Genomic DNA, 8409 nt, shown 5'->3' with positions numbered 1-8409 from the left:
AATTCATGAAAAAAAAAAAGTTTAGCTACTTTTTAAGTGTTTTTTTAATGATCTGATATTGGTTATCCTAAATTAACCTGGAACAAAACATTTACTGGGGGCATAAAAGTCAAAAACTTTGACAACGTTTGCATTAAAAAAAAAAAAATGGGTAAGATTTCGTAAAAGGGGTGAGGACAGTTACAGGTTGACTAATTCACTATCATTTAGGAAAATGCCATTGTTAATGAATAATCCCCGAAGTATATGAGAAAGCTGTAAAACTTTTCATTATACATTGAATAAACTTCTTAAAGTGAATCAGTCAGCAAGTTTTTGCTCTGTAATGTGAGAGCAGCATGTTGTAGGGGCAGAGACCCTGATTACAGCGACGTATCACTTACTGGGCTGTGTTGCAAAACAATCTGCATTTTATCAGCAGGAAATTATTGCTACAGGACTAGGTGTTTCATGCATCCTGGTCCAACCACGCCCCCAACACTGATTGGCAGGTGTCTATGCACAGTGTACACAGAAAGCAGCCAATGAGGGCTGTGGGTGGGGTTATACACAGCTCAGCATTTGAGCTCTGACTGATATGTAAGAGAGAAATCTATGATTTTATCAAAACTACAGCAAGCAGCCCAGTAAGTGGCACATCGCTGAAATCAGGTTCTCAGCCCCTACATCATGCTGCTTTCAATTTAGAAAAAAAAACTGATGACAGATTCCCTTTAAACACAGCTAATCGCATTTTCGCTTTGTTTCCTTTTTTGTTCTGTGGCTCTTCGCCCATTAAATGAAATAATCCACTTAAAATGTGTCCAAAAAACGTCCGTAAATTGGCATTTCCTCCATTAGACACCGGCATAATAGCGGCTATTGGTAAATGCATCTAAATCTGTGCCCTGCTTTAGGCATAATGCAAACTATGTAAGTATGACTTTGATAAATCGCTCCTTTTCTCCCCAGGAAAAGCCGGCTGTTCATTTATAGGAAGACTGCAGAGATAGCATAATACTTTCCTGAGCGGCAATGGACCTGAAAAAAAGTCACTAATAGGACAATAGATGCCGGATCTGGAGGACACATTGATCATTGGGCGCATTTTATTTCATACATCATGGAGGTAATTTGTGCTGTTACTAATTCTTAATTATCATAATAAATATACTAATTAGCTGTGGAGATCAAGGATATTCATCAATATGGAATCCAGCCTTATTGTAAAGGGCCAGGCTCCTGCTTGTGCAGGGGCCCTGAAGAGGAAGGGGCCCATTCCAGGTTGGTTGAAAACCCATACATGTATGAGGGGGTCATAGGTGCCGGGTGGGGGCTTCTGGAAGAGCAGATGGAGGCTTCAAAAACAGTTTGGAATAAAATAGTGAATAATTAAAATAAATAAATGAGGTTCTGCAGCACCTGAGGCGTGTATACTGAGGTTCTGAAACAGCTAAAGTGTGTATTATGATGTTCTGCAACATCTGAGGTGTAACATGAGGTTCTTCAGTAGTTTGTATACGTTTTATGATGATCTCTAGAAAATGAGACATAAGACTACATAATTCAGCTGCTGATGAACCTCTTCATAAAAGAAAGCAATAGCAGCCAGGCAATATGTGGTTGAAGCGGGAAAAGTTGCATCCTGAAAAAGTGTCGCAAGTCAGATTGCTGATCCCGGAAGAGCTAAACAGCGTCTGTATGGCACTATTCGCCTATGTATAGTATATTACACACTGAACATACTACGCACACAAACACTGCATTATATATATATATATATATATATATATATATATATATATATTTATTTATATATATATTCACAAACACACTGCACATAATATACACACACATTGCACATAATATATACACACACACTGCACATAATATATAGTACACACTGAACATACTATACACACAAACACTGCTTAATATATCTATATATATAATCGTCTGAGGTCCACTTCCGTCTGTTTGTCTGTCTGTTTGTGTCTCTGTCACGGAAATCCCGCATCGCTGATTGGTCGCGGCTGGCTGGGCGCGACCAATCAGTGACAGGCAGAGTCCTGCCGCGAATTGGCCCCTCCCTACTCCCCTCCAGTCAGCTCCCACATAGCGTTTTAGCAGTCCGTTAACGCTGCCATTAACCCTGTAAGTGTGACCAACTTTTTACTATTGATGCTGCCTATGCAGCATCAATAGTAAAAATAGTAAAAACATATAATGTTAAAAATAATACAAAAAAAATTATATTCTCACCTTCCGGCGTCTGCGGCAGCCTTTCCCGCTCCTCGCGATGCTCCGGTCCCAAGAATGCATTGCGGCAATGACCCCAGATGACGTAGCTGTCTCGTGAGACCAGTACATCATCATGGGTTATTGCCGCAAGGTATTACTGGGAACGGAGCATCGCGAGGAGCATCGCTAAACACCTGGGCTGGATCCGGGGGCTGTCGGAAGGTGAGTATATAACTATTTTTTATTTTAATTCTTTTTTTAACAGGGATATGGTGCCCACATTGCTATATACTATGTGGCTGTGCTATATACTACGTGGCTGTGCAATATACTACGTGGCTGTGCTATATACTACATGGCTGTGCAATATACTACGTGGCTGTGCTATATACTACGTGGCTGTGCAATATACTACGTGGGCTGTGCTATATACTATGTGGCTGTGCAATATACTACGTGGCTGTGTAATATACTACATGGGCTGTGCTATATACTACATGCTGTGCAATATACTATGTGGCTGTGCAATATACTACGTGGCTGTGTTATATACTGCGTGGGCTGTGCTATATACTATGTGGCTGTGCTATATACTATGTGGCTGGGCAATATACTACATGGCTGTGCAATATACTACATGGCTGTGCTATATACTACGTGGCTGTGCTATATACTACGTGGCTGTGCAATATACTACGTGGCTGTGCAATATACTATGTGGCTGTGTTATATACTACGTGGCTGTGCTATATAGTACGTGGGCTGTGTTATATGCTACGAGGGCTGTGAGACTCTTTCGCCCGGGGCCCTCAAAAACCTGGAGCTCGCAGTGGCTTCACTGATTGGTCACGCCCGGCCGGCCGTGAACAATCAGCAAAAGGCGCAGTCCGGCCGCGAATTGGCGCTGGATTTGAACCACGCTTCGCTAATTGGTCGCGCCCGGCCCACCGAATCCTGTGTATTCATTGCATTATTCTGAAATCTTCATAAATAAACTGCATACATATTGTAGAATACCTGATGCGTTAGAATCAGGCCACCATCTAGTAATTTATATATTCACACACAACCATTGCACATAATATATACACACTGCACATAATGTATACCATATATCTATATACAGTATATACATGTATTAACACAGACAATGCGCATAATATATACACACTGCACATAATATACACACACTGCACATAATATATACACACTGCACTTAATATATACACACAATTGCACATAATATATACACACTGCACATAATGTATACAATATATCTATATACAGTATATATATATGTATTAACACAGACAATGCGCATAATATATACACACTGCACATAATATATACACACACTGCACATAATATATACACACACAATTGCACGTAATGTATATACACACACAATTGCACATAATGTATATACACTGTACATAATATATTTTCACACACACAATTGCACATAATGTATATATATATATATTCACATACACTGCACATAATATATACACACTGCACTTAATATATACACACACTGCACATTATATATACACACACACTGTACGTAATATATACACACTGTCACGATCACAAGTGTCGTTCCAGCAGACAGCACAACTAACACCAACAAGGGATGGGAAAATGGGGAGGAAAGCCCTAATAGTAGGGAACGAGGGATGGGGCACCTCCTAACTCAGCCTGTGCCTATCCCTAAGCTCCCCTAACACCCTATGCGGGTACTTCCCCCCGCAGCCATCACGTACCTAGTCTCCAGCTGTCACATCACTAAACCCTGGCTAGTGCACTGGCCAGCAAGGATGCTAGCCTCACCACTACAGATAGTACAAACACAGGGGATATTGACAAGCACGAAACAGACAAGGTAACTAAGCAAGCAACTTAGCTCCAGGCTCCGCTGGCAAGCTCCACACTGCAGCGGATATGGAAACAGGACCCCAAACTTCACAGAAGTAGCGGATTCAGCGCTGACACCAGAAAGCTGCAACTCCAAGGCTGATCTACATAGAAAACTCTATTACGAACAGTCAGGTGATGTGTCATGTGTGTCATGGTTGTGGACAGGGTTCCTTCCCTGTCCTCTCGAGGTTAATTTGTATAGCCTCCTTCTGGTTTGGGGAGGGCTATATCTTTGTCAGTCTCTTGGCTGTGTGTCTGACCCCGTGGTGTGCTTGCATACTGTTTAGTTCAGTTGCTCTCTTGTGTATGACTCAGTCTGTTTTCTCATTCTGTGCTTTGCCTTGTGACTCTGTGCTAATTATCTGTTTCTGGTTCTGACCTTCGGCTTGGTACTGTAACTTCCCTCCTGTCTGCCCTGTTTGTACTGCACCACTATCTTCGGCTCCCCGACCTTTTTGCTACATCCCAACCACGCTTACGTCTCACCCTTTTGGCACTTCATTGACCTCTCGGCTTGACTTCAGCACATTCTGACTACTCTCCGACTTCGCCGGTCACAGCCGCCACTCAGCGTCTGGTTTCGCCTCCGTCCACTCCCCCGGAGGTCACGTGTTTCAGGTCCTGTGCTTTGGCAGGTAAGCTCACAGCAGTGCTCCTTACTCTCTGCCCTTATGTAACACGTGCACAGACTCCTGCTGTAAGTCGGCAGTGGGGCTCTTGATAATGTGACTATTTAAAACATGGTGGGAGTGGTCACCACCCACATCAGCTGACCAGCAACGCAGCAGCTTCCAGCAAGGAAAACTGACATTAACCCTTGCTGGCACAAAAGCAAAAAACTACATTTAAACTAAAGCAGAACCAGAGCTGTTATGAATCCAAAAATGGATCATAACACACTCCACACACTATATATACATACATATATACATTACATATATATATATATATACATTATATATATATATATTCACACATAATGCGCATAATATATACACACTGCACATAATATATAAACTTTGAACATTATACACACCCCACATTGTACACAGTGCACATAATATATATATATATATATATATATATATATATATATATATATATGCGCACACACACACACATTATATATACACTGCACATACTATGTATACACATACACACTGCGCATAAAATATTACATGCTACAAATAATATATACACACAATGCATGAAACACATATCAATATACATAGATTATTATTATTATTATTTTTTTTTTTTTTTGCCATTTATTCCATGGCGCTTTACATGTGAAGAGAGGTATACATAATAAAAAGCAAGTACAATAATCAAGAAACAATACAAGTCAGTGACTGGTACAGGAGGAAAGAGGACCCTGCCCATGAGAGATCACAATCTACAAGGGATGGGTGAGGATGAAGCAGGTGAGGTGAGAGCTGGTCATGCAGTGATATGGGGGAATGAGGATTATTGCAGGTTGTAGGCTTGTTGGAAGAGGTATATATATATATATATATATATATATATTTATATTTATACACACACACTGCATATAATAAGCAAGCTCTGACATCATAATATGATTTGTTTTATCCTTTCATTATAGACATGTAGTAGATGAGATCCTTCTCGCCACCGTCTCCGTCACACACTCTAGACATATTCCTAGCACTGAATTCCACCCTTTTAGATTTTAACCAATGAAAGTCCCAATAATCAAGTACCGGTTTCCTCTACAATTTCTCACCCTCTTTCGTCTCCAGACACTTCACTAAAGCCTTTTATCTACTCAAAAGACACACAGAAAACAAAAAACAAAAAAAAGAAAAAGCTGATTGATTTTGAAGTTAAATGTTGGCATCTGCTGTTATTCAAAAGCAGGACCTTGCGTACTATGCGTCGCCATGCTTTCAGCTCTGCCACCAGCGTGCTGCAAATGAAGACAAGCTGTTGTCAAATGAGAAATGCAAAATAGTCAATCTGTTTGTCTGTTTAATGTAACCGGGAACATAAGCTGGGAGAAACGGGACCATTCTGCACTGTCAGATGGGAGACACTCTTCTACACACCAAAGCCTAATGACCCGATTTACTTCAGCGCTGTGGATTTCCTTCTAATAGTATTTTCCATATGCATTTCAACATGCTTTTATCAGCAACTGCAAATGGTACCATTTTCTTCCATGCACAGCCGTGTAATCTGCGCGTTATTTCCCTTCTTTTTTTTTTTAAATCTCATCCCACTTTTGGCACCGGGATGGAATACTGATGTTCAAGGAGTCTTCAAGCGGCGAGCATATTGCCCAGGCATCTGATTCTCATCTCCTCCTCACACCTGTCATTGTTCTATATTAAAGGAGGGAAGAGGTGGGGGGGAATCCAGTCATTAAACATGATAGATATGTTTTTAATAAGAAAGTGTTGTGCCTCACCAGGCAGATAAATAGCGAGTCCTCAGATATCTTCAGAGCCTCGGATACAATTATAGAATGCAGTTACGAGGCTTTCGGGTTGTTCTTCAAAGCTGTTGTGACAGGAGCAGATTTGGTTTATCTAAATTATCGGAGCGCCTTGTGGGGGAGGAGAGGCAGCTTGTTTTTGACTCACCTGTTTTAGCGCTTCGGCAAGGCGATGGGAGATGAAGTATCGATTCTGGTTTTAGAAATTTTGTACGTGGTTTTTAAATAAATAAATAAATATTTGGAGCAGATTGACAAAGTAGTAGAAGCCAACTAGTAGATCAAATATGTCTTACATTTTTGCAAAGTTTTCAGATTCCAAACTTTTTGTTTTGGGTGAATCCAGCAAATTGGAGGCCAGCAGGCTAACATTTTTCATTATTATGAAGGACTGGAAAGGGGATAAAAAACAAACAAACAAGCAAAAAAAACTATCACCCAACCCTCACCTGTCCTTTTGCACACTGGTTCAGTCATCTCCTTCCATCCGTTTGTCTGATCTCTTCAAAGGCATCCATGTGGCCCATGATATCACATGAGACATGACATTGAGGGGTCTAGATGGCAGATGTAAGTGTGGTTGACTGTCCTATCGTGTTCCTATCCCTGAAGACACCAATCGCGCTGTGTGTATTATGTCATGCGTCTTTTGTATATTTCGTGTTATGTAAATTGTGTTGCAATGTATTGTTGTATAATGTTAGTGATGTGTGATGTAGGATGTGATAGTGTATGGTATAGCGTTCTCAGATAAGGTAGTGTAGAGAGGTAGATAGTTGACTATAGGGAATGTAAGAGTTAATGTTTGGGTCTAGCCCATAATGGGAAGTGCTAGTGTTAAGAAGAGTGATGACTTCCTGATAGTTAGGGAGAAAGTTTTGGAGGGAGTTGTGAGTAAAGCTGTATAAAGGGTGACTCAGTAAGAGGAGACTGAAGGACAAGGGATAGTGAGATCCTAAAGAAAATGATTGAGACTGAATGGCCTTCCGGAGACAAGTCCTAGGAGAAGACATGGATACCTATGAGACATGGAGCTTGAAATGCATAAGGTAATGGACTTGAGCAGTACCAAGTACAACAGACTATTGAAGGTCCCGAGTGCAAGGGTTCCAGGATGCTAGTAGAGGAAGATATAGGATGCCGAACCGCAGAGCAAGTATAGAGACTTGCTTATCAGGACTGTAGTGTTAAAGTTGGGTTGTGGCAAGGTAGGGAGAGACAGTGTGTCTCACTAGCCCTGGAGTAAACTGCGAAGGAAGAATACTGAAAGTAGAAAGAAAACGTCCGTAAGACTTTGTACCAGCTACCTTTTGTACATAACCCTTACCAAGTTACCATTTAGTAAATACTTTATTTTTGAATGGTGGTCCCCCTCATTGAACTTTAGAAAACCTGGTCTTTTAAACCCACACCATCTGTTACATGTGGCCTGCACGGGCGTAAGGCCCTCACAACACGTGTCCACACACCCGGCCAGGACCCACACTTTCATATAATGTACCAGAGAGTTGAAGATGAGTGCTACGCCCTCGGCTCATTCATTAATATTTCCTGTTGTTGACAGGGGATAGTATCCGGCTGAAAGAGGTAATACCATTGGGGGAATAATGCTACCATAAAGATGGGTACTATAGTGCTTAGGTAGTTGCTATATGACATATCCACATGATTGTTAGATCCCAAAGATTCCCAGCAGAACTTGGTTCAGAGCAGAATGCTACCCTCATAGTGCATCCTGGGACCAACTAAACTCCACCTAAGTGATGCACATGCACCTGGTCATCCATGTCATATAAAATAAAACATAATTTATC

At 41.1% G+C, this 8409-nt stretch overlaps 1 long non-coding RNA gene across 1 annotated transcript in view; it reads left to right on the top strand.

The window, feature by feature from the left end:
* The first annotated feature begins 957 nt into the window (after window positions 1–957).
* The window catches only part of LOC143809741 (uncharacterized), a 32386-nt gene continuing 24934 nt past the window's right edge, over window positions 958–8409 (top strand). The window contains exon 1 of the long non-coding RNA XR_013222428.1: window positions 958–1108. This is a non-coding gene — a long non-coding RNA (uncharacterized LOC143809741). The remainder of the gene's footprint in view (window positions 1109–8409) is intronic.

The sequence above is a fragment of the Ranitomeya variabilis genome, chromosome 2 (assembly GCF_051348905.1).
Source record: "Ranitomeya variabilis isolate aRanVar5 chromosome 2, aRanVar5.hap1, whole genome shotgun sequence".
NCBI lineage: Eukaryota > Metazoa > Chordata > Amphibia > Anura > Dendrobatidae > Ranitomeya > Ranitomeya variabilis.
This window is presented reverse-complemented; position numbering and strand designations above follow the sequence as displayed.